The 26910-nt window shown below is 37.2% G+C and overlaps 1 protein-coding gene across 8 annotated transcripts in view; it reads left to right on the forward strand.

Annotated features, from left to right (window-relative positions):
- The window catches only part of CACNA2D3 (calcium voltage-gated channel auxiliary subunit alpha2delta 3), a 484187-nt gene that overhangs the window by 141254 nt on the left and 316023 nt on the right, over positions 1-26910 (forward strand). The window contains exon 1 of one of the 8 annotated variants that reach the window (XM_027640434.1): positions 5452-5546. The exons of the other annotated variants lie outside the window; for them this stretch is intronic. The gene's annotated coding sequence lies outside the window, so the exon portion shown is untranslated. Of the gene's footprint in view, positions 1-5451; positions 5547-26910 lie in introns of those variants that run through there. 8 annotated transcript variants of the gene reach the window in all.

A 26910-nucleotide genomic window follows, 5' to 3' on the forward strand; every position in this document is an offset into this window, starting at 1 on the left:
GCCATCAATGACAGACTAAATGGGGGCTGTTATTTAATATAGCAATTGTTCCTTGATGTTCTTTGCAAAATTTCATATCTTTTGCCCTAAGCATTATTGTTTCAAAATCTTCCATGTTATTAAGTCCGGTTCTAAGACCTTCAGTGATTTGCAAAAGACACTCTTAAGCAATTAAAACTAAATTGAACTAATTCTAGTCCTTTCCACCCCACAGTCAGAACTCATCCATGCTGTTTGCATTGGCGCCTTTCCATGTTCCAGCTTACCTTTTCATGTATTGAGATACCCAGATATTTCTGCCAACCTTATCAGCAAAATATTTTTTAAAAAGGCTTTCAGTTTGCTGCGTTTTCCTAAGCTGTTGCTTTACCTGCGAGGATACTGTAATATTGAACTCAACCTCTCTGTTTAGTCTGAGCAAAAGTGGAATGGTTAAGGTCGACCACTGTATGAGGCTCTGGGAAATCTATTATCAGGCAGAACATTTCACACTTCAGTAAACTCCAAATTAATTACATTGATGGTACATGAATACCAAAAGAAAGTGAGCGTAATTAATGCTGCTTCAGCAAACATCAGAGGAAATATTAGTGATTTCCAATTGATGATAATGCTAATGTGTTGTATAAAAGTATTTTATTAGGAATGGTATAATGCTGAATCTTGAAGTGCCTGTGTAATGTGCCAGTTTATTAATTTAAATATGTTTTTATTGGCAATTTAAGATGATATCAGCATGCAAATATATTTTAATATAGTCTTAGTTATGTGCTGTTCACTTGCAGGACAGTTTAGGTGTGAGGGCAGACAAATCTGAAACCAAACAGGAACATGTGTGAAGGAGTTGGAAGAGAATAGATCTGCTACCTTGCACTTCTGGAGGGCAGACTTTGGCCTCTTTAGGAGACTGGTTTGCATAGTCCCTTAGAAGGCATTCCTGAAGGGCCAAGGAGTCCAGAAAGGCTGGACATTCTTAAAGAAGGAAATCGTAGAGGCACAGGAGCTGGCTGTCCCCATGTGCTAAAAAATGAGTGGGTGGGGAAGACCATCCTGGCTGAACAGAGAGCTTTGGCTGGAACTCAGGGAAATAAAAAAAAAAAGGGGAGTTTACAACCTCTGGAAGAAAGGATAGGGAACTCAGGAGGACTACAAGGATGTCATGAGGTTATGCAGGGAGAAAATTGAAGGGCCAAAGTCCAACTAGTACTTAATCTGGCTACTGACATAAAAGACAGTTAAAGAATGTTTCTATAAATACATTGGCAACATATTGGATGTGAGGGAAAACAGTGACAAAGTATGAGGAAAAGGCTGAGGTACTGAATGCCTTCTTTGACTCAGTCTTTAAGACCAGTTTCTCTAACCCACTGAGCTGTAAGAGTGAAGCCCCCATACTCAAATGGGAAATGGTCAACATCCTGCTATCTCACTTAGACACAGACTATGGGTCCAGATGGGATCCATCCAAGGGTACTGAGGGAACTGGTGGAAGTGCTCATTGAGCCACTTTCCATTATTTATCAGTAAGTCTGGTTACTGGAGAGGTCCCAGTTAACTAAGCATTGGCAGATGTGGTGCCCATCTACAAGAAGGTTTGGAAGGAGGATCTTGGGAACTGCAGGCCTGTCAGCCTGACCTTGGTGCCAGGGAAGGTTATGGAGTAGATAATCTTGAGTGCCACCATATAGCACAGGACAACCAGGGGCTCAGACCCAGGCAAGAGCATCCTGGTCTGTCTCATCAATAGAGCCAGCAGGACCAGGACAGTGACTGACCCCTGCACTCTGTATTGAGGAGGCCATACCTCAAATCCTGTGCCCGGTTTTAGACCCCTCACGACAAGAAACACGTTGAGGTGCTGGAGTGTGTCCGGAGAAGAGCAACAGAGCTGGGAAGGGTCTGGAACCTCTCTTAAGAGGAGCAACTGAGTGAGCTGGGAGGGTTTAACCTGGAGAAAAGGAGACTCGGGGGGACCTTATTGCTCTGTACAACTGAAAGGAGATTGTAAGCAGGTGGATGTTGGCCTCTTTTCCTGGATAACGAGTTACAGGATGAGACGAAATGGCTTCAAGTTATGCCATGGGGAGGTATAGATTCGATATTAGGAAAACTTCTTCACTGAAAGGGCTGTCAAACACTGGAACAGGCTGCCCAGGGAAGTGATGGAGTCACCATCCCTGTAGGGATTTAAAAGATGTGTAGATGTGGTTAGTGGTGGGCTGGGCAGTACTGGGTTAATGGCTGGATTTGATGATATCAAAGGTATTTTTACAATCTAAACTATTCTATTATTCTATGTCTTCTAGGGTTTATAGTGCAGCATTAAAAGCTGATGCTACCTCAACACCATCTATAATTCAGTGACATTTACACAAAAATATGCCATTAATGGTATTATGCCTTCTATTGTTTATAATCTGAACTATAATGAATTCCACCCTGCCTATTGTAGAGTACTGTAAGAGCAGCCACTGTAAAACAAGCTGTCGGCATCCAAAATGCAGTTTCTCACCCAGAAACAATGTAATAAGAAAAATAATTAGATTCTCTGATTAGCAAAACACAGTGAAATTGTATAAGGTGGTTTTGAATTTTTTTGCAGATGTTAGCACTTTATAAATTTGCATTGGAATCTTATTTCAACCACTGCGACTGACTTTCAAGCAACAGTAAGCAGGGTATAGTTAACCACTGAAGCAGAAATTTAGAGTCAATGAGTAATTATTAAGAGCTTTCCAGAATATTAGCTGTTTCAGTTGCTGCAGTGATGGAATAGTCCATTAGATATTTCTGTTTCTGGCAACTCCTGAGAATTGATTCTGATACGAAACAAGGAGCCATTTTGATCAATACTGTAATTACTCTTATTGATGGATTGTTTTACAATGATAGTCATCATTGCAATATGTCTGCTCAGGAGGCATCAAGACTGTCCGCTGCATGTGGTAATGCACCACAAATATCTGATTCAAATCAACACACTATTGAGACTGGGCTGACAAGCGTGAAATTAATTGTTCCACTTCATGTAAGACCTGCATTCTTCTTTTGAGAGAGTAATTTGTTGCTGTGTGTAGCCTGGGAACGGTACAGCTTCGGTGCCATGTTAGGTGTGGCTTTTTTGGTCTTTGTTTTTTCCCTGCAAGATCAGTTCTTTCACCCTTTTAAGCATAAGCAAAGGAATTCATGACTCAAGGGCTCTGACAAAATTCGTATCCTTTCAGGTTTTTGAGGATGGAATTGCGTATCTTGGTAAGAGAAAAATAGGCTTTATCATCCAAGCTATTGAAAGGTTTTAAAATATGAGTGACACTGAGGCAAGAAAATCCAAAGTCCTTGTATATGAAAGTATAGCAGAGTGAGATAATGTTTGGAAGCTGGTTGGTTTTCTTTCATCTGAAATGTTGAATTATTGTTAGTTTACTTTTTAAATGGATGTTTATACTGAAAATTATATCTTCAAATTGCTTTGGTGGAATAGGAACTACATGCAGGGAAAGAAAATATTTAGAAACATAAATAGAGATGTACTGTGCCACACCACTATGGTCTATTGATGGCTGGTTGGACAAATGGTTTATTAATTAACGGAAGCTAAATAATACATTTATTGTGATAATGAAATGACAGTTATTAGTACAGTTCCCAAATTGTGTTCCACTTAATACTTGTGTGCTTCTACTTTAAGGATGGTAAATTGCAGTTTTAGGTTTCTTTAATGAACATTCATGATATTAAAATAACTTGAACCTTTCGGTCTTCAATTTTATCCCATTCTGTTTTGTCATTTTCTTCTCTTTTATCTAAGCTTTTCTCTCTCAAAGGAGAGGCAAGGGTTGTTTATTCCCAACTGGAATGGTGTGTGTGCACCCAAGCATATGTAAGTTTACTGCCTCTGTTTAAATTCTAACAAAATAAATTCTTAACTTGGTATGAGTATACTGGTTTTCTTATAAAAACATAGAAATAGCTGTGGAAATCAATGGGCATTTCTCAGTCTGCTATTCTGTCTAATAGTGTTGGACTGAAATGTTTATGAGGATGATGCTAATATTTCTGCTGTGAACAGCTGAAAATAACCTTCTTGCAGAAGTGAAGAGCCCAGCACAGAGTCCCTGATTTATTTTCATAAGAGCTCATTTTTTTTCTGTCCTAAAACCACTATTCTCTCATCAGCACAGGAGACTGTCAGCTTTTTAAATACTGGTTATGTAGTTGACCTCAGTGGGTTTTTTGTGATGGTAATTTCAGTGCTTTACATTTACACCTTGTGTAAAGTGGTGCTGCTGAGGGGGTTGTACTTCTGACTTGTTCATCGTGTTTCAGTGCTACAACTGCTTTCTTATCATCTTCTTGGGGAATCTTCCAGTGAGAGAACACTACAACAAGTTCTTTAGTGTACTAAGCAGATGCACAGATGGTTTATTTTTCAAGAATATCACTTAACAAAGACAAACTTTTGCTTCTTGCCCAAAAAAAAAACTTTTCAAGGGCTTATCACACTGATACCAAACCTCATCTATGTCCCGTGTTTCACACTTGTGTCACGCCTTATAGAATCACAGAAAGGTTTGGGTTGGGAGGAACTTTAAAGTTCATCTAGTTCCACCTCTCACTAGACCAGGCTGCTCCAGGCACTGTCCATCCAACCTGCCTTATGTTTTAGTGATGAGCAGTAGCACAGTAACACACAGTGCTGTTCTAATGTCCTAACTACCACAATTCTTAGGCACTGATAATCTCGGTAGTATCTGCCAACAAACACCGCAGATCCTGTGTCTTGCTGAACCCTGTCATCTTGTCTGGCCTCTCCTTGTACCACTGAGCTCTGCTCTTTGTCTTTCAGAGGTGCATCCACCTCTCTTGCCTTTGTAGTGACTGAGGACACAGTTGGTGCCTGTTGGAAGTCCCTAACTCGGGTTGGACTGGGCAGTGCTGAGCAGCAATTCCTTGAAATCATTTTTTGCAATGAGCTCCCTGAAATCTAACATTTATCTTTCATTTATCTCTAGGCTAAACACATAACAAAGCTCTTTGCTGAAGATACATTTTTTGTTGCCCTGGCATAATCTATCAGGTACTTCTCTAGGTCAGAAACTCAAAGAACTGCTACTTGCTGACTTTCCAAATATAAGAGATATTTTATTGATCTGTCTACTTCTTAATTACCATAATCTTGTCTGCTTTATTGCTGTTATGGTGTGTGATCTGTGATCGCTCAAGTTTATTTTATCTAGAGTATCAAATATAATACACCCTCAGTCGCTTATAGTTTTAAGATTGTTTCTACTTGTATTGATTTTTGAGCTTGTTTTATTAAATTGTAGGCAGAAGAAATTCAAGAGCTCGCTTGCTTGATAAATGTCTTACAACTTTAGTTTCTTGTAGGAAAGAAATATCAGCCACACAAAGAAGAAAAAGACAATCAAAGTACGTGGTTTGCCTTTAGAGATGAAAGGAGGGAGGGGTTGCAGGGCAGAATAGCTGCTATGTAGGACCAAGCACCCTGAAGGACGTTGCTGTTGCCCCAGAGATGTACACACCAGGTATTTATCTTCAGTCTGGACACTTCACCTGAGCCAGAAATTTTCTGGGCAGAGAACACACCCCCTACTTGAATTTCAAGTAATGATTTCCATGTCTGAATGGCAGAAACAAGTTTTCTTGTTGAAATTCTGAAGTGCTTGCTTTTGGTGGGCCTTGTGTTTGAACAGTGTTCACAGCTACTTTGCTACTTCAAGTTTCTCTGCTGTATAAGGTTTTGTGTGGGTTTATGTGGGGAGCAGTATGCACCTAGGGCTTTTTTTCAGTATTCTTTTAAAAGGAAAAAATTATATTAGTTTATGCCTAAACATTGATATGTACAGTTTTAACAAGAACTAGTTATATCTTAATAAGCTAAAATCAAAATTAATTTATACATGGTAAAAAAACCCAGAACTTGCTATTTTCTGAGCTGTGGCAGGCTAATCTATTTACCTTCATGCTGATTTCTAAAATATAAAATAAAAAAACCCCAAAACCAAACAAAAACCCCCCAAAACCCTAAAAACCCCTCTTCCTTAACATTTGTTAAGTGTTTAGAACTGTTTGCTATGTAAAAATTGTGTTACATTTGTACATAGTGTTAGTGCAACTACTATTGGAAAAACTACTATGCAAATTCCAACTTTTGGTAGGCTTATCTAGTTGTTGATTCTTATTTTATTTACTAACTTTTCATATCCTTTCTATAGAGAAGGCTGTGTATTTAGCTGGTTAAAATATGATAAGAATGAAAACATTACGTGAAACTGAAATTGTGAGATATGTGGTTTTATTTGTGCACTATCCAGAGCATTCTTCAAATTGATAATTTGAAGAGAGTGAGAGAAGAAAGAGAAAGATTGAGAAAGAGAGTGTCTCTGTGAGCTTTGCCTGGTGTACCTTGACTTCTTTTTCTCTTACATTGTAATACTGCATCTGAAGTCCATTTTGCACTTTGACACATAGTGGAAGGTCACTCTTGTGTAACAAACTGCCTACTCAGAGCAAGTTGCTTTAAAAAAATAAAGGCAGGAAGCAGCTATAAAGAAAAACACACCGCTGAATATTACTGAGTGGCAAATTCTTGAGCAGAGGGAGTTTTGTGGCTATTGACACCCTGGATCTGGTACAGTTATGAAACTTGAGTGTTATTGAAACTGAACCTAATGCTACCTTCTGTACCAGAAACTTGTCTCCATTCCCAACAGACATATTTAAAGTAGCAAGTGCTCAGTATATAAATACTTTGATTGGATTAATAGATTTGAGGATTAAGTTTGTCTGTTTCAGAACTGGAGATCACTTTTTCTGAAAATCTCACATGCCTGCATTTGTATGCTAGTTTTCAGAAATTCTCGTTTCTTTCCTTATTTATACTTTAATCCTGGATAATATAAATGTAGGCACGTATAATGCATTGTATGATTAAAACTTGTTAGAAAAATGGATAAAAATTCTGCCTTCGTTCCCTTGAGTCAGCAGTCCTAAATCTGTCTCTCACAGGTACTGGTTATTCATCTGACTTGGGCACAAAATACCCACTGTCAGCTGAGAATTGTCTGTCTGCCTAAAGCTTAGTGCTGTTTTCTTCTTTTCCCTATACCTCTATTCTCTGAGCATTTGGGGAATAAAACTGAAGTGACTTAATTTTGAAAATCAGACAAGTTGCAGTGCTTGCTGAAATTGGGCATGTTAGAACTATAAAATCTAATGGCCACTGGTGTGTTCTACTGACATTTGGTCTGTCTACACCAGGAATTTTTTTGCTCCCTGTTTTGTTCCAGGGCTCTCTTTTTGGGCTGTCTTTCAGAGCAACCAACTTGTTCTCTAGAAGATGAATTGTGGGGACTAGTTTGCTGCAGGATACCATCTGGGAGTGATGTGTACTGAGTACACTGGGCTGAGACCAAGCCCCTCCACTCAAGAGGTGTCACAGCAGGTCACATGTGCTCAGATGGCCCCACACAGTCCAAGCAGTCAGGGCACACCGTCAACTTTATGCCAGAAAATACCTGGTTTGATTTCCTGAGTCAGAGCTAATAGATTGTAATAACATGTCAGGAGCAAAGGACCTGACAGCAGGGGTAGCACAACTGCAGGAGGACTTGGCACGTGCTGGGCAGATTGGCCAGGTGCAAACAGTCTGACTGTGCTCTGCTCCCCACACACTGACCCAGGGATGAGGGCTCCTTGCCTTGGTCTGATCCATCCAGACAGGAAGGACGTAGCTGTGCTGTCCCCATGAGTTCTGTCACCAGCAGACCTGCTTGGAGTGCTGTCAGTACTTCCTTTGGATGCAAGACCTACGTGGGTGGAACAGCCACAGGTGCAGTTATGGTGAAGTGGAGCCCAGTCAGCAGCTGGGGCAGTCTGGAAAGAATGGAAAAACTCTGTGCCACAGAAGAATCTTGAGATTTTATATGTTTTTATTTTTCTCCTCATAATACAGTTTCCCATTGAACATGCCTGGATTTGTTTGATCTGTGCGTATGGCTGAAGGTAATGCATATAGTCCACTGTTCTGCTCTATATAATTTGAAAATCTTTCATCATTTCATGTACTTAGTATCAGAGCTGAAACAATAGTGCAGCAGGTTTTAGTATAGTACTGCATTTAAAAATAGCTCAAAACTGAAACTTCACTATTTCTCTTTTTTTTTGAGAACATAATGATTTAGTGCATGACATGGATGATTTACACTGGAAATTTGAGAAAACATGTATAAATAAAAAACTAAATGTAGAAATTAATCTTATTGTTCTGTTTTGAAAAGTGACCATCATGCCTGTGCATAAACTTGTTTCCAACAAAAAAATTTCAGTTGGCAGATTTATGGAACAGGCATGGAAACCAAATTGTCATGGTAAAGTATAGTCACTTCTTTGGATCTGGATCAATACTCCACAGAGTAAATATAGATGAGGGCCTATATGCAGATGACTGAAATTTTAAGCTAGAATTTTATGATTCTGTATTTTCAGTGGTTTTTCAGGTAGAAGATGGGTTTAGTACACTTTCACACTTGCAGCCCTCAAAATTGCAAGTGAGAGGATTGGAGCCACTGTGGCCACTAGAAGCACAGTATCAGTTCCCAAAAAACAATGTATTTTTCACTAGTGATTTGTAATTGCTGAATGAGCTCTTAGAATATTGATAAAACTGATTTTTATTTTTTGATTAAATAGAACACCTGTGAAACACAAAATGTAGTGAGAGGTTCTTATGGTTCTTAGATGAATAGAAATTGATGATAGCAGTTACATCAAGGTACTGTTTAGTACCCCTTCAGTCTTAGCAGAAATATTGAATTGTTCTCTAGTTGTAGGATTTTATAGGATCTCTGTGTTTTCAAACCTCTCACCTTTTCCATAAGCTGCAGTAAGTAAAAACTTCATATGGGGGTCAGTTAAATTATAAACGTTTTTTAAATAAAACAATATCAATTGCTATGCAATACTGTTTGCTGCAGTACCTCTGCAGCGTTGAGGCTTCAGGTAGACCAGTCACAGCATTTATTTAGTTCTAGTAGTATTTTGTTCTTTGTATTATATTGCATTTGGATCGTATATAAGTCTTTATTCTTGCTACTGCTTGAATTACAGATTCTTATATTTCATACTACTTTTACAGTGTTTTGTACTCTTTATTTCATGCTGCCTATATATGCTTTAATGCTTGAGATCTTTCTGGCAATTGCTTCTCCTGTGAATACTGTTTGCACAAGTGGGAGCTGTGCTGATGTCAGTTTGATCAAGTTGGTGAAGGAGGGTTTGCAGGAATTTATCATATGCTGTATGCGATTTTTTTTAGTTTAAAATGATTTAGAACACTTACATAGAATGCATTAAGCAATTCCCTCCAGATTTATGGGGGAAAAAAACCCCCAACCTAAAAGAAGATTCATCCCCTCCTACCTGAAGTTTTTTTTAGGCTGATTTAAATATATTTTTTGCATGTCCCTTGCCATCTTCCCCCACATTAACTTTATGAAATAGACTAATAAAGTAATGTTTTCTTTCAAGCTGTTTTAATAACATTAGCTTTGCCTTGGTACCTCATTTTCACAGCGATTTTTGCCTGTGGTTAACGAAAGATCTGTTAATATAGTGGCTTGATTTGGTAGACTATGTGAGTCTTTTGTCCCTATTTGGTTTGTTTATTTTAACTTCCAAGAAACTGAGTATAGTTAGACGTTTTGTATTTCCAAATGGGAACTTGTAGGAGAAGCAAATAGTTTGTGTAGAACTCTCTGTATTATTTTTGGATTGGAGAAATCTGACATACAGGAAAATTGCTTGTGCAGTTAGATTTTGTTGTTTCTCCGTTGGGATGGATTTCACACTCGGCTTTAGAACAAAGGAAATGATGATTTATGCAGTACATAATGGTCCCGGGGTAATGAGTGTGTGAGTGCTCATCGTGCAAATGAAATTCAGGGAACCATAATGTATGGAATAAATAGTGACAACCGTGAATTAGAGACCCATAATTCCACTAAGGAGTTCTGAGGATGACATAAACTTCAAAGGCAAAGCTTGGGTGGTTTGTGGTGCTCTGTCTCTGGAGCCCAGAAGAAGAATTAATTCCTGTTCCAGGTCCTTAATTCCAAATTAATGTAATTTTCTTTTCTTGTTCAACACGTGAACCTCACCTCCTTTACCTTTTTAAGTAGTGTGTCTCTACATCTTTCTGTTATGACATCTGTCCCTCTGTCCTGCTCTCCAGCATGTTCTCTTTTTCTTGCAAGCTTATGGACAGGAACAGTAATAGCTTTAATTTCCAAACTATTGCAAACTGACATCTCAGTTGGAATGGTTTTGTTGTTGCTTTTTTTAAATGTCCTAAGTTGCTCATCAGCTTAAATTCTTTGACATTGTGTTTGATAAAAGCTTTCAGCTTGATATGTGCATGATTTTATGGAGTCTAAATAGAAAATAAGTGTGTTGTGGTTGTAATTACAGTTAATTTCTTGTGGAGTTGTGTTGGTTTTAATTAACTAGTGATTGGAAAATATTTTTATGCAATAATTTTTTAAGAATTCTTTGAGGAAAATAAAAATAGGGAATTTATATTGAAAACTGTTTTTCTATTTTTAAGTGATATAAAGTACATGTGGTGCTTTGGGATACATATTTATCTGATTCTGCAAAGTGGATAACTATTTTTACAAACTGAGTAACAACTTATGTGCATAAACATTTCATGGCAGATAAACACAATGATTATTTTATGTTTGTTTGAATGTATTGCAGTACTTCAGAATGACAGGTACTGTGTGCTCTTGCTGCATAAAGAGCATTGCTTCTGAGTCTGTATATTTTTCTTGCATGTGAATTATGAAAAGTACATTTTATTACATCTGATTCAAGTTTTACTCAAAATTCTGTATTCTTTTCACTTTTTAAGCACACACAGAGTATATGTGCTGAAAATATGATAATCTATTTAAAAATGTTTTCTGACTTATGTTTGTTTTGAAGTTAGGTGAGTTTTTCTAGCAATCAATACAATAAGCCTTTGGCTTTTATGCAGGTACAGTATATGTGATACAAATATTATTACTGGAATGCTATTATCATCAAATCTTTTAGTTCTGTGGTTCCTAGGATTTTTGGTGTTTGGGATTCCACGATGCAAACTGAGACTGATGCCAAGGCTTCAAAGCAGAAACTAATTCTTAGTTCTGGAACAAATTGTTCTTGGGGCTAAACTACTGGGGCTTTTCACAGATTTTGTTTCCTTCCTGATTTGCAAGACTAAGCCAAGGAAGCAAGGTGAAGCTGACTATGGAAATATTATTATCCTTGTTTAATACCTTGAGAAGAGAAGCACTGAGTAATTAAGTGACTAATTCAGGGTTATGCAAAACTCTGTGGCAAAACTGGGACTTGAGCCCAGTTCTTTCAAGTCCAAGGTTAATATCTCAACCACTAGACCATTCTTCCTCTGAGAATATATCTTTCATTATAACCCAGAATTTCACTTGTGCTAATTCTACTGCAAAACCAAAATCCCTTTGACTCAAATTTTCCGGGGGTACTCTCAAGTAACTGCTTCTGCAAAGCCTGTTTCACTATTATTAAGTTTCATTTATTGGTAAAATAACTGATGTTTGAAAACAAGTTTAAGCTTAAATAGTAAGGCTTTTTATACTTTCTGTGAGTTTTTCATTCCTCTGTCACCTAATATTACAGTAAATTTTATTATTTACTGCAACTATTGCGTTGCTTGAAACTAGACAGATTGTGTCTGTCTCAGCAGTATTTGAACTACAAAGCATAATTTTGCTATATTTCTTCTCTCTTAATATATATTTATATGTAAAATGAAAGCTAAATTCTGAAGGAATTAATAATAATGTGACAGTTCAGTGTTCTAAAATTTAAAGCCTCAGTACAAGGCACAGTTGGCATCAGATTTGATTTATATTGTAGCTCTCACTTTAAATGTATCTTATTCAAGACGAAAAAAATGAAGCTTCAGTATATACTGCCTGACTAGATGTTTTATTATAGAACAAAATGGTGATTTCTTCAAATGAAACTTGTCAAACTACTTGATATAATATGGGATATTTTTTTTTGGACTTCAGCTCTGGAAAAGGGTGGCAAGCCAGGACCAGTAACTGGAAGAACAACAAATAATTAGAAGCATAAACATGTATGATACAAATTATTGGGAAAGGAATAGGATATTAAATAAGTCTTAAACATTGTATATCTAATATATGTGCTATTTTAGTAAAAATGTGGGCCATTCATTTATGAAAATATTTTCAAGGGAACTCAATTTTCTGATACAGCTTCAAAGATCTGGTTTGTTAAGATACTTACTGGGGTAGAAATAAATGTAATGGTCCTTTTGGATATTTATTCATTCTTATTCCATTTGTGCTATATGCTAATACCTGGTCCTTTTAAACTAATTCACAAGATTCTAAGTTCAAACATCTTCAGAAGATCTTGTAAATATTTTAGTGAATGAATGACGTATTTAAGAAGTTTATACATTTTTTTTCTATACAAGAATATTGAAGAATGTTTACAATTTCTGCATCAAACTATCCCTGTAATACAGATTTAATTTGTTTTATGAATGAGGAAATGAAGACACAGGAAAGTTAAAATACTTCCATCAGCAGACTGCTGCAGTGCAGGGAAGAGAGCCGCAGTGCTTGGGAGATTTGTGTTGTCTTCCCAATTGTCATTTAGCAAGTGCTTTGTTATGGCTCTTAGTGTGCTGTGCAAAAAAGAGGACACATTTATGCTTTGTTGTTGTCCATATATGACCATTAAACCTACCTCCAACTTCTTAAATCAGAAGGGAATTACTACATTATCATAGAAAATATGTAAAAGTTAAGCCCTAATAGTCATGGAATTGTAGATTTTTTTTAACTTTATTGATCCTTTCATATGCTGTTAACTGATATTATTTAGAAATTTATTACTGAAGAATTCCAAGGAAAGCCAGAGATGACCAGCTGATTTTGACCTTTACTCATTTGTTGTTATAAAATTTGTAAAATGTTTCTGCTTGTTAGTGAAATTATTATCTAGAAACAAAGACTTTTTCTGGGCAGGATTATAGCCACTGCATGCTAATTAATGGAACAAAGGGATGAGGATTACAGAAGCAATAACAGTAAACTATCCAGGAACAGTTGCACTGGGACATTATCTTCCTGTCAGCTGTGCTGTTGTGTGCTTTGGCACTTCTTCTCTTGTCATCCCACAGTAACCAGAGACTGTTATGAGGGCCTCATGGAAATATGCCTCATCACATCTCTGTGGCTTTTCCAGAAGAAATCCTACCCACTGGGTCAGCAGAACCAGATGGGGAGAAAAAAATAATCTAGTGATGGTATTCTTAATGGGATGGTAATGGTTCACCAAAAGTGATAAAGGATGGGTTATTTCTGTAACCACTAATCATGAAATAAACTGTTTAGGGTGAAATGAATCACTCTTCAAAAATATATAATGGCAACTTGGGTATCCTCAGTTCTGTTTTGGCAGGAGATCCTGATGTATGGAGGAGAATATTTTCTCAGCTATAAGGGTCATCACAGAGTTCTAAATCTGGTAACTGGTAGTTACTTTTTCCTGGAAAGCACAATGGTATGGTGAAAGGTTAGTTTGCTGAAGAATGTTTTCACTGCTAGTACCAGACATCAGATATTCTTAGCATGCTTCTGTTTATATATTCTGCATTTTCTTCAATTTCTGCTCCACTGTTTTATTTAGTAATATTGTCTTGTCAAGGCTTCTAGTTGCTTCTTGTGTAGTGTATCCTATTTCACACCTTGTGGCATCTAAGCCCTGATTTTTAGATTGTTACTTAAGCAATGGGTTCATGCAATTTTCTATTTGTTGTTTTGGGAATGAGCTCAAATCTTTTCTGAAGTGATCATCAAACACTCTTCATTTGAACCAAGAGTATAAAAGGGCTGGGATGTGATTGGAATACTTGCAAAAATAAAAGTCAGTATTTCCTGATTTTTTTGTCAAACGCAGGATTGACAGAAAAGCTGTAAAATTGACAGGAATCAAATTAACATTATTTAATGTAGGCCGTTATTGCTGAGTTATCTGATTCACTGCAATAAATGTTCCCTTTTCCTTTGTCTCCTATAAATATATAATTTTATTTTCCTTACTTGCAAGGAGCTACTGATGAAGTGATTGGCAACATTCTCATGATTTGACTCTTAGTCTCCAGTTGGAACAGGAAAATTTGAAGAATGAGCCAAAAGCAAATGATGAACATTGCAGTTTTTTGTTTGTTTTAAAGACTGGGAAACATTCCCTTATCCACTAAGGCATTGTTCAGCATACGTCAGATTAGGGTGTTTTAGAGACATCTAGAGATGTAAGATGGCGCCACCACTCAAGCATAAATAATGCTCAGGACTCGACACAGGCTCTGCAGATATGAATTAATGAAGTTGGGCTGTTCCTGTAAAAGGATCTTTTCCATATTCCAATCTCCTTTAGGTGAGTTTGGGTGTGGATGATACGTAACCTGATCAGTGGGGCTGCAGTGTTTGTGCAGGGCCCCGTGGGGATAAGCAACATGCTGCTTGTGTATGTCCAGCACCCCAGAGACGGGTCACAGCTGCAATAGGACTTTTCCCAGTTTATGTTGAGAGCTGTCCATGACATTGGGTCTGGAATAGCATCAGTGCCTCATCTCAGAAGTACTCGTGTACCTGCAGCAGGGGTCTGGAAGATGTGTTGAACCCAAAGGAGGTGGTGTGGCTGAGTCTTGCTAACTCACCCAATCAAACTGGTTTACTTGCTGTTCCACCACAGTTGGGGGTGAGAGGAAGAGTCTCCTTCAGCTGGTGACTGGGAACCTTGGGGGTTAGTCCACCTCAGTCCCCTGGCTCAGGAAGATCTTGTGGTCAAACAGCTCACCAGGAGGTTGCTGCGTTGGCTCAGATGCTCCTGAAACAGCAGCATGATGTGGATCTGAGTGCAAGCCTTCTAGCTAGCCCGGAGTTTAGGATATCTTGTGGGTGCAGTTGCTCATTTGTACAGTTTTGGGCCTTATTCCTGAAATAAAAATTCATAAGGTATGATTTTGAAAGCATAGTTGTGTTACTAAAACCAAATGGTTAAAAGGGAAGTATTTTTGAAGGAATTAAAGGCAACCTTTTTTTAAAGGGACAGAAGAACAATCCTTATTTTGTGGCTAAAACAAAACTCTGTTGATTTGCTTGATGATGCCCAAAAAGAATGGTTGAGAACAAAGTTGGTTTTATTATGCCATAAGATTTTCAATTACCAGAAGCCTTCCCAACTGTGATACTGTGATGGAAAAACAAGCTTTTTCAGAGTTAGGAATTTCTGTGCAAACACTGAAAGTTAATATAAAATAAATCAGTAGTTCTGTGTGCTGATAGTGTAAGAAAATTCTAGATTACGAAAAAACACAGGTAGTGCAACCTATGATTAAAATGGTGCTTGTGAATTGCTTTCAGTCTAGGTTTAAAAAAAATTGTAGGTGGTGTTCTATTGAAGCCTTAAAGATATCTTGCATCTTTTGCCAGTGGCTATTATGCATTCGGGCACCTCAGGAACAAAGAAATGACAGAGAAATGGATGGCCTGGGTTTAACTAAGTAGGTGATGGTACAGATGAGGCCTGATAAGCTTAACACTTCATCTCCGTGCTGCCACTGTGGTTTGCAAGGAGATTAGAACTGTCTGACTGTGAGGAGGGCAAGCTCCACAAATTCACTCATACATGGCAGTTCTGTAATGAGGTGATACTTCATTCCTTAAACTACTGAACTAGAACTGCACAAACAGATGTATGCCTCTGGCAGTGCTGGGCATGCGGCACAGGCTCTGCCACACCTCCAAATGCAAACACAACGTCCACTTGCCACAATCATATTTTACTGATGCGCAATATTCTTGGTGTGTTCGTAATAATAAAGTACAAATTACGTTTTCGTGAAAGAAGGAAACCTGGAAGTAAATCCAAGGTGTTTATAATGCAGGGTGAAGTCTGACAAGAATCTCAGTAATATCTATAATTTTCAGTGGGTTAACATGACAAAGTGTTGGAAATTGAGAGTATTCTGCCCTTGGTTATGTGCATTATATTCTTTCACAACAACTCAGAAAGCTCACAAAATGGAGATGTGACCCTACACTGACTGTTTTTACACAGTGAACAGCCCAACATTAAGCTCAGACTCAGAAGTCAGCCTTTCCGTGCTTGGGGGCAGGAGTTTAGCAAAACTAGGGAAGGATGGGAAATGGCCACTGGGACCCTAATTCACATATAGACAGCCTTAAGTGCTGACTTGTTCTGCGTGCTGCAGTAGGACCACTTGTGATTTTTAACTTCAGTGTATGTTAATTACTCTGCTGCTTAGAGGCCTCAGTGCAGTTCACCAAGGTCGTTGCTTTGTGGTGCTCCTTGTGGAATTTATCAGTAGGTTGCCTGGCAGTAACCTGTGATTCTGGTGCCTTTGTTTGATGTTCGGAGGTTTAGTGAAATTGTGTATTTTTATTAAGCAATGAAGTAGCAGCAGTCTGCTGATGGCACTTTGCTGAACACTGTCATGAAGAATGTATTATAAAAATGGAAACCCTAATTTCAATGTCTTTGTGAAAATGTACTGTTAGCAGTTTAAGGTTTACTTTGTTCCAAAATGGTACTTAAAAGAATTCAAACACAATGAATATTAAAATTCTGTTCTTTAGAAAGTAAGAGCACTCTTTAAAACCAGAGGACCAGTAGCTTTATCTTGTTTCCTCTTCTAGAGGCTTACTGGTCTATGGCCAGTCCATCAGATTAAGAGGACCTCCAAATGTTTTTTTATTTCCTAAGAAGGGGATGCCTGTATTAGATGCTGATCTCTTAAACCTGGCTTTTTTTAATTGCCAAAAAAAAAAATAAAAAAAATATTTAATTAACTAGTAGAGCTGAATCAAAGAAACTAAGCCACAGCATAAGCAGTTTTCAATGCTAAGGCTTTCCATTTTGGTGTATTGAACCACATAAGGCTTAAAACATTTCTATATGTATATTCACTAGTACTTCTGTTGCAGAAATGTAAGTTTAGGCATCAGTCGTTTATACTAATAAACATCCCACCTAGAACAAGATCTTGCATTTAAGAAACAAACTTTCAAATTCTAGTGCTTGAAAATATCAACCGGTATGTGCATATGCTCCCAAAACACAAGCTGCTTTCTCTGAATATGTGCAAATAAAGTCATATTCTTTTAAGTACTCTAAGCATATGAACAGAAAAGATACAGTAAAGAGATAACAGTATGTGTTCTTTTTCTAATTAACAACTTCTATGTGATTAACGTGTTCTTCTACTTGCTTCCTCTCATGTGTGAAGGGAGCAAAAGTAAATTAATTACCATTAGCCTGAAGGAGAGCACACTGTATTCTTTACGACTTCATAGTATTGATTTGGCTGTTATTCATGGCCTCTATTCTCTGCTATGCAGATTGATGCATCTTTAATTCATAGATACATTATCATTAAGAGTGGTTTATTGACCAAGCAAAACAAAGCTGTTGCTAGGTCCTTTCTAGTGCCAAAGCTCTGGACTTTTTTTGATAAATGTATTAGTTTATGCATTCTATTATAGACTCTGGAGTTGAGTAGTTCATTGCTATACACTATGGCAATGACCTATTCTAGTGCTATATGTGATATGCTTTTGTGTTTTTTTGAGAGATGAACTCTGTTGTTAATGTAATGAATTCTTAAATTACAAAAAACTTTCTGGTCCTTTGAGAATCAAAAACAGCTGAATAAGCATCTCCAGGTTTGTGTACGTTTGCTGCAGCTAACTGCACATAGAAAAAAAGAGTGTGCCCTGCACTTTAACTGGAAATAAATTTGGTTCAGATTTAATTTGGGCAAAAGATTTTTCGTTTTTCAAAAACAGCACTAAATTGATGATTTGTTGAAATGTTTCCAATCTGATCAAATACTGACATGTAAATACGCAAAAATAAATCTATACTGGCATGGTAGCCAACTTATTTTGTTGTTTAGTTTGTTGGGGTTTTTTTGAGAGAGGAGAAAAAGACAGGACTATACAAAACTATACAAATTTCTAACAGAGGGTCTGAATCTGATTAGTTTTTGACATAGGTTTTGATGAAGGTGATATCATTAGGGAGCTTAATAAAAGTGACTTGGGTTTTCAGTTTCAGGGGGAAATAAGGACAGAGATTGAGGCTGCTGGACTTCAGTCCTCTCTGCAAAATTTTAAATTGCTCAATCTGTTTATTTACTCTTTGCAGTGATGTTCAGTAATACCTGTGTATGGTATAGCATGGGCATATCATACAAAAACCCCAACAAAACCAAACCAACAAACAAAAAACCCCCCAAACCAAAGCAAGAGCTACAAACAGAGCTCTGGCTGTGACTTTGATGCACAGGGCTTTTCTTTAACCAGATTTCAAGCTTAAATTTTAAAAGTGTGAGAGAGAAAAAACTCTGGGGGAGAAAAGCACATCAGTACTTCAGATGGCAATCTAAGAACATGTACAACATAGCTAAGTGGCCCAAAGAGAAAAGATCTGTGCAAGTTCTGCCGTGCAGGGCATTAGTTTATATCATATTACATATTTCAAAGGCAGTTATTAAATATTGGATTAAGTGTGGTTTGGCAGTCAAACTTTAACCCCTTGTTTTTCCTTGTGTGTTTGCTGGTTTGTTTTATGAGGCTTTGAAAGAATTCACGATGAATATACTACTCTCCCTAAAGGTACAGAAAGGCTGGTCATCCTATACTGTTTCTTGTGAAGTTTTATAAGTGACTGGAAATCCCATATAGAAATGAAAAGCATTAGCTGTATGGCAAAGCCACAAATGTGTTTTCACACTTCCAGGCACTGCCAAATGCTATAATTTGGTTTCCAAATCTTTTTGGGTTTTTTATGATTAGCCTGCTGAATTCTTCTCAAGACATCTGCACTCAGACCATGTGCAGGTGGTCTGATTTTCAGAGATGTTGAGAATATTCTGACATTGCTGCCTTTGATGTGACTGAGATTTTGAAAACAAATTATTTTTTCATGTTCAGTGATGAAATTAAGAGTTTGGAGCCTAAATTTAGGTGCCTGAGTTCAGATATGTTATGCTTTTTCTCATTCTTTTGAGTCCCCTTTGGTACGTAATATTCTGATACTTGTCTAAACCCCTAAATCAATATAAATGCTCTTATCAGGTGCATACAGAAAAGTGCAATGATGAGACAGTACAGCAGGGGTCAATGCCATGTCCTTCATAGTGACAAACAATGAAATAAAACCCATTTAAGAGTTAATGTTGAAGGTTCCACCTAATGCAAAGGGCAAAGGTTTAGAGGTAGTGTCTGCACAGATGAATGTTAGCGATAGAGAACATTGCAAACTTAAATTGGTCTCCCAAGGAGATGAGATTGCATTTCTTTTTCTGAGGAACAAAAGCCATGAACTGTTCTAAATGAGCAGTGCTTTTGAATCTTGTCACAAGTCATGGATACTGCCAAGCAAAGGTTTGTCTTGGAAGGCACTTCATTCTTTTTCTGCAGGCTCCAGCTTTCTAGCTTTCTTTGTTGCTCATTTTGTTTTATTTCTAGTTTAGTGGCAACCATAGAAGGTGGGAAGACAAAGATAATTTTTCTGAGATGGAAAATAAGCGTTGTCTAATAAAAGTAGATAGAAATACTGAAACCCAGAACAACAGCTGGGTGTAAGGCAGACATTGGTCTGCAGAGGTGGAACAATAAGGAGGGAGAGAGACACGCAGTGATAAAAGGAGGATAATGAAAAAAAAGCCATTATCAAGAAAGTCTGATTGAAAAAATTAGTTTGTGGATGTACCCTGTGATCTTACAGCACAAAGCAAGCTGTCTCTTTTGGTTGTTCTTGTTTCCAATAGCCATAAAGGCTTTCAGAGAAGACTAATGCAGTTTCGTGTACAAGAGAAAATGTTGTACTATCTCATCCCTCTGAGAATTGCTGAAGATAGTAAGTTGTCAGGTTCCCTACTTCTGAATCTTCAGTGGCCTAGAATAGCTATCCAGGATGAAAGGACTGCATTCTCACATTTCTTCAGTGTTTTGTGAGGAGCAGATTAGTTGTACCTGCTTCTAATATACTTGCTTTCACCTGAAAATACAGTGATTGCTTTGCCTTGGGTGAACATGTGCTCCGGGTCATATTTTAATTCTGCAGATTTATATCAATGGGTGTCTTGTTCCTCATGTAAAGCAGTTTATGTGAAATACTGGAGTGAGTTTTGAAGAACATCATTATGGAAAAAGGAGTTCCAGAATGTTCTTTTTCAAGCTTAAAAGAGAACTTTATGGTTTTTTTTTCTGAAATAAAAGCAAAGGTATGTGACATAGATAGCTTCTGTGAAATATATTTCTAAAGCAGTTTTTAATAGCCTTTGTTAATTTGTTCTTAAAACATCCATGCTGCCCTGTGAAGATGTTTCTGATACATAAACTGCAGGACAATAACTTGCTTTTTCAACTGTTTTCAATATGATTGAGTTCATATTCATATTCAGGAAAGCTGGTGAGCTGACACTCCTGTAAAGTGAGTCTGAAGTCCCCTTGGCCTTTGCCACTGGGTGCTGGAGGCAGCAGCCAGGCAAACCTTCTCAAATATGTGTCATTCCTCTAGTGAGCACTGACCAGAGCAACTCTGTTAAAGGGAAAGATGGGAATGTATTCCTGTTTGACTGCTTGGAATTAGATTGCCTAACTAGAGTGTTATTTGTAGTGAATATTATGTTTTTTGTTGGTTTTTTTTTTTTTTGGCAGAGACTTATTAGCTGCTTCAAGTAAAAATTACAATACTGCATTAATCTTACTGCTTTAATGCATTTGGTTTTGTAGCACCTGCATATAGCAATGAGGTAAAAAAAGATCAGAAGTTAATATCTTCGTAAAGATTAAATATGCAGGGGATATAGTGCCCTTGCAGTGATTTTAATGTGTAAATTATTTTGCAAGGAAAGCAGTAACTATCCTTGTCAAGTCTGCTGATGATAACAAATTTCCCAGGACAGCTGATCTTTGCCTATAATATACCAGGTACAGCTTTGACTAGCTAATCACAGTAAAGTAGTATGCAACAAATATTTCACTATTTTGCTGGAGTTTGAGGCAACAGAGGGTCCTCAGATACCTGTGTGTAGCAAGAGTCAAACGTGACAGGCTAATGTAGAGCTCCTTGGAGTCATTTGATGAAGTGAGGGAAAATTTCTCTGCAGAAAATGAGTGTGCCATCACACTGGTCATTGCTGATGGATTTCATCAACACAAAGAGGTTCAGTAAAGGTTAATAGGAGTGTGTAATGTGGTGTAACACAAACTCCCAATTACTGAGGAGTTCTCTAATGTCAAGGTGAAGAGAAGTGTGCTGTTGTGACTCATCTTTCCATGCAGATCAAGCTGAAGGTAACAAAGTTGACTGTGGTTTATTGGGCAGGGCACTGGAAGAATAACCAAGGGAGCTTTTTCTCTTTGTATTTCCGAACTGTTGTGTGATGTTGGGCATGTCACTGAATTTCTGTGTAGTCCAATATCCTTGTATATGTGGAGATAATGACAGATATGTCCTTTATAATGTCTGAAGATTTGTGGATGAAAAATTATATATGAGCTCTGAATTAAAATAATTTTGTTCAACAACAAAATTTTAAAAAATATCTTACATTTGTTTATTTTTTTAAGGCCCTAAAGCTGCTCCATTGAATGAATGCATTTTAGAGTCAGGAGGGCTAGATAACAATGTAACAGTGGCACTCTAGTTTAATAAAACCACCCCACCATAGGGTCAGTGTGATAATGCGAAAACACAGAATCTTTTATGAATAAGAGATTCACAGATGAGTCTATCAGAGGAGTACACCATCTGTATTTGATATCTCTGCTGTGGTAGTGCCATCTGAGTACCCTTCTGCTCAGTGGAAAAGCTCAGATTCCCACTCACACGCTCACGTCATTCCGGAGACAGCTTTTTGTTTGGCTTCCAGTCAGGTTTATTCCGGTGGTGCACGCATGGTTAGCGACCCCTCACTTCCAGTGAAGCAGTTGGAGGCTGTGCTGGATGATTTTAAATCTTCTGTTGGGAATTGCTCTGCCATCCCTCACGTGCCAAAGAGGCGTGTGCTGGTGTGGTGGAGCACTGCAGGAACTCGTGCCACGTAAGGTCTGAACGTTCAGTGGTTTTGTCCCATCAGTTCGAACGTGGATATTGTTTTAAAATAATATCACCTTATAAAATGCTGTGAGAGATTTTCTAGATCAAGAGCTACATATATGCTTCGTGTTGCTTCAAAAGCTCAAAGCCACATTTTGCTAAAACCCCTGCTCTGTGCACAGAGCCTTTAATTTCAACAGAACTGTTAATGGGGTAAGGCAGCAACTAATGAGACTACATTTTTGATTTGCTTCATGTATATTGCAGGGTTTAGGCTTTATAACTGAAAAAGCCCCAAAACCAAAACCTATATAGCGTGTAAAGAGGAGTAGGTGTTCTTAAAGCATCCTGGATTAATAACATTTATTTTAAGTTTTGTGCATTTGTGATAAAAACTTACATGTAAAAATCATTATACAATAAGAAGAGCATATAGAAATGAATGGGCTTTAATGTTACATTGTGATCAGGAATAGATAAGTGAAAGAAAAAAAATTTCTTTATGCATAGAAATGTCGTATAATAACCTTCTGATCCCTACAATCTAGAAGAACTCTACCTAAAAATTCAAGGCAACTTTGGTTAGGAATGTCAGCACAGGTGATGAAATTCATGGGTTTAGTGGTAAACAATGAACTAAATCAGAACCCTGACATAACTTTTGACTCTGTAACTAAAGAAACAACATTAATTGCTGCAAATTGTATTAGCTGTGAGCTTTTAGCAGTCTTGCAGAGTCTTTCATTGATTACATTTGATTGTCAGGAAATCTCACAGAATTCAAATAGTTGTAATAAACCCATTAATTCCTGTGAGCCTCCAGATGAGCACTTGCATTCTGAAGGGAGTCACTGTTAGGATCCCATGGCAGTGTCTGAAGCAAGTTTAAACTGTTCCATCACTGCCCAGCACAGCCCTTCTACTGGGCCACAGATATTAAATGAAATCAAAAGCTGGTGATTTAATCAAAAGTGTATGTTTCTGTGATCTCATTTTACATTTTGCCATGTTGAGACTTCAACATCTGCAAGCGGTTTTTTTGAAATGGCATGGAGTAAACATACACTTATTTTTGTCATGGAAACAATGGATAGATTGGATATTTGATCTTCCATTTGCATGCCGGTTCTGCTTTTTCATTGTAAAACATAAAATGTATGTATGCATATATAGATTTAACATGTCTGTGACAAAACCCCTCAAACAGCAGCATTTGTAAAGTAAGTACAACTGTAGCTATGAATGCACCTCACAGACATATATCCATTCCAAATATGCAACCAGAGAGACTACTTTTATAATATTATTACAAGATTCCTGTTGAATTCCTTTCTTTAATCAGGATGGTAGTGGTATTTACTGGCTCTGAAAATCCCAGGGAGTGGGAATTATTTTCATCGTAAATGGGTGTAGTGTTCTGCAGATGTACAAAGCACCCAGAGCCTTGTTGAAAGACTGAGACTAAGGACTGTTTACACACTTGTAAGTAACTTGAAATATTTTTATATACAGCATAAGGGCAAATATCTTGATTTCAATAAGACTTGATAGAAGTAGCTACAAGTTGGAACACAAAGATAATGTTTCTCTTTGAAGTAAAAACAAGGAGAAAACATTTCAGCTGTAGCTGACAATCTTGCTTCGAGTGTACTTTTCCTGCCTTAGTCACTCAAACTATGTAGGTTTTGGTGTGGTTTACCTTTATTTTGGTTTTGTTTGTTTGGGTTTTGGTGGAGTTTTTGTTTGTTGTGGGTTTTTGTTTGGGTTTTTTGTTTGTGCATCTGCACTTTTTGTTGGGGGGTGTGTGTGTTTGTTGTTTCAGTGCCAAATACTTGGATTGTATTAAAGGCTCCTGACCCCAGTTTTGTATAGATTGCTTTCTGGTTTGTTATTTCTAGATGACCATTTATTAAGCAAGAGAAAAAACCCCACACCTAAACTCATGAAAAACATTAAGAGTTCTGACAGTGAAATACTGTCTGTCTTTCCCCGGTGTTTATGTGAAATGATCTGGCAAAACAGATGCTGAAGAAATAATGTATTTTTTGTGTGCTTTCTCAAATGATAAATGTTCCTGTCTCTCTGGAGAATTTCTTACCAAATGCTGATTTTTGCAAGCAGAAAGAATCAGCATTTCAAGGTTTTCTTTTTTTATAATGCAGCAAATCAGAAGTTGTATCTGCTCAATCTTCTAGACAATTGGAAATCCGCTTATCAAAAGAAAAGATCCAGCTATGACTCTAATTTTTCATGCACTTTTTTTTATGCAGGTCAGTTATTTATAGCGAAGTGATAGTTGTTTTCTCTCCCTTTAATAACAGTGCACATGTATTACTGCCTAAGTTGCAAATTATGAGAACTTTTCAGTATCCCCTAAAGGAATAAAACTATGAAATACTGAAAAAAAAGAGGGTTTAATTTTTTTAATGTTAAAATTAAAAGCTTTATCATCAGTTTCATAATTTTTACAGCAAAGGGAAATGTCAATTTAAGGTATTGCTTGGAATTGCCCTTCAGAGCAGCAGTACTGCAAGGTAGTTGGCAAGTCTGGAATATAAAGGGCAACCTGGCTCAGTAACTGTTTTTTTTTCACCACTCCATGATAGCATTTTGTTTAGTTGGAGCCATAGTGGCACAGTGCTGCTTTCTCAAGATTACCTTAAAATGAAATAATTTCATTTAAAAACTAATTCAAACTTATTTCAAAGGGACTTTGCTGTTTTAGTTTATTTATATTAACCCCAAATTTAATATGTAAAAATTTAGTGGTAGGGAAATGATGAGAGCTGGAGGTCTGAGAGCCTCTGCAGTGAAAGGAAGAGAATCCATTATCAAGGATGGCCTTTGTTATGGTTTTATTGTGATTCTGGTTTTTTCACTATCTTGTGTGATTCAGGTTTCTTGCATTGGCAGTTGTTATAAAAACAACTACTTTCTAGATTGAATCTAAATTCCCAGCATCATGCAGAGTGAGGGCTAAGAGGAAGTGCACAGACACAGTTTAGACTGGCACCTCTTCCTTCCAGACACAATTGCTGGAGCACAAGGACAGTGCTTTTCCCAACCACGTAATTTCTCCTGTTTTGAGACCTTTCACTAATGCCTGAAAAAATAGTAGAATTGTTCTTATGTGAATGTAAAATACATATTATGCAAACCTCCTGAGATGTAAACCTCTTGGTTAGTAGGGTCTTGCAGATCAAGTAACCGCTCCTTGTTGGTTGCAAATGTCCTTGCAGGTTTCCAACAACTGACTAGACAGGCACCAGGCAAGATGTGTGGTCTTTTCAAATAGATCTTAAATAATATCTTCTGTTTCTTCTTTTATGTTCTTTTAAATTAGCAAAAAAAAAGAATTTATGTACCATGAGCAAGCATAATGATACAATCAAAAATTATCAGTTAAGAAATCATTCACATCTATTTTGAGTACAAGTTATTTTTAATTTTCAAAAGCACCGGTTAATCAAAATTGAGAAGTGTGGCTTTTTAATATGCTCTCACAAGAACCTAACAGAGTATGTGGAAGGATTTTGTGTGTCTCGAAAATTTTATGGACTTGAACTGTACCATTCAGTTTTCTCACAAACACAGTGAATAATTGCCTGGTTTTCTTCACTTGATGGCAAAGCTTAAATCAATAAATCTGATGACCTGAAAGCAATCTCTTCCAGTGATGCATTTTAGAACGCTTTCTAAGAACTCAAAAGTCAAGTCTAAAGGAAACTATTTTTATCAGAAGGTGAGATGATGTTGAACAGGATCTGTGCAGCTGGAAATAAGTGATTCAAATTTGTACTTCATTTGTTTTAAATCCTCCAAAGCTTCAAATCCTGTGGGATGTGGACAGACTTTGACATCATTAATTACCTGGCAATGTTTTCAATTTACTGATCATTTACTACAATTTATCACAGTATTTGTTACAATAATATTGGCTTCTCTATCTACCGTGTTCTTGTATTTGCTCCAGTAAATAATAAAAATATATTTTTCTATTGTAGACAAACCACTCTTATCTCAAGTAATGGCATAAATGGACTTGCAGAGTTAAAATCAGAACTCTGCTTATGATATCTAAGGTCCAACCAAGAAGGGGGGGAAAAAAAATCAAATTTCCCCTCCTTCCCCAAGGGAGCAAAACACAAGTGGCCTGCTTGAGGTTTCTTAGGTTGCTTAGGCTGCTATCGAAGTCTCAGACTAGAGACTCATCACAGGAAACAGTGTGGGAAAATGAAATTATTACTGAAATTATGGAATGTAAAAAGTTTATTGCCCTAAATATTTACTGACAGCTTTGTATTTTTAACTTTATTTTGAAATTGTCTGCAAATTATGTTTTATCAAATATTGTTTCTTTATTAAAATATTCACACAAGTTTTCACAGAGAAGTATAAATTTTAAAGCAAGTCCAAAGTGTCATTCTACCTTGAAAATTAGTTTTGTTGGAAGAAATGGGCACAATGTTCTCCTAAAATAAAATCCTTTCTTCCATCAGCAGCCAGGACATGACTGGTCATGACTTATTCACTGTTTTGATCATTTTAATGTTCATCCAGGCACTTTGAACCCACTGTTTTTGATTGTCCTATTCTTCATTCTCTCTCTGGAGTTATACAAAGTTTGGAGATAATTGTAATTCTGTAGGTGAATTCTAGTAATAAATCTTTTGAATAGAATCATTTCGT

The sequence above is a fragment of the Corapipo altera genome, unplaced genomic scaffold, assembly GCF_003945725.1.
Source record: "Corapipo altera isolate COAL_440 unplaced genomic scaffold, ASM394572v1 55, whole genome shotgun sequence".
Classification (NCBI taxonomy): Eukaryota; Metazoa; Chordata; class Aves; order Passeriformes; family Pipridae; genus Corapipo; species Corapipo altera.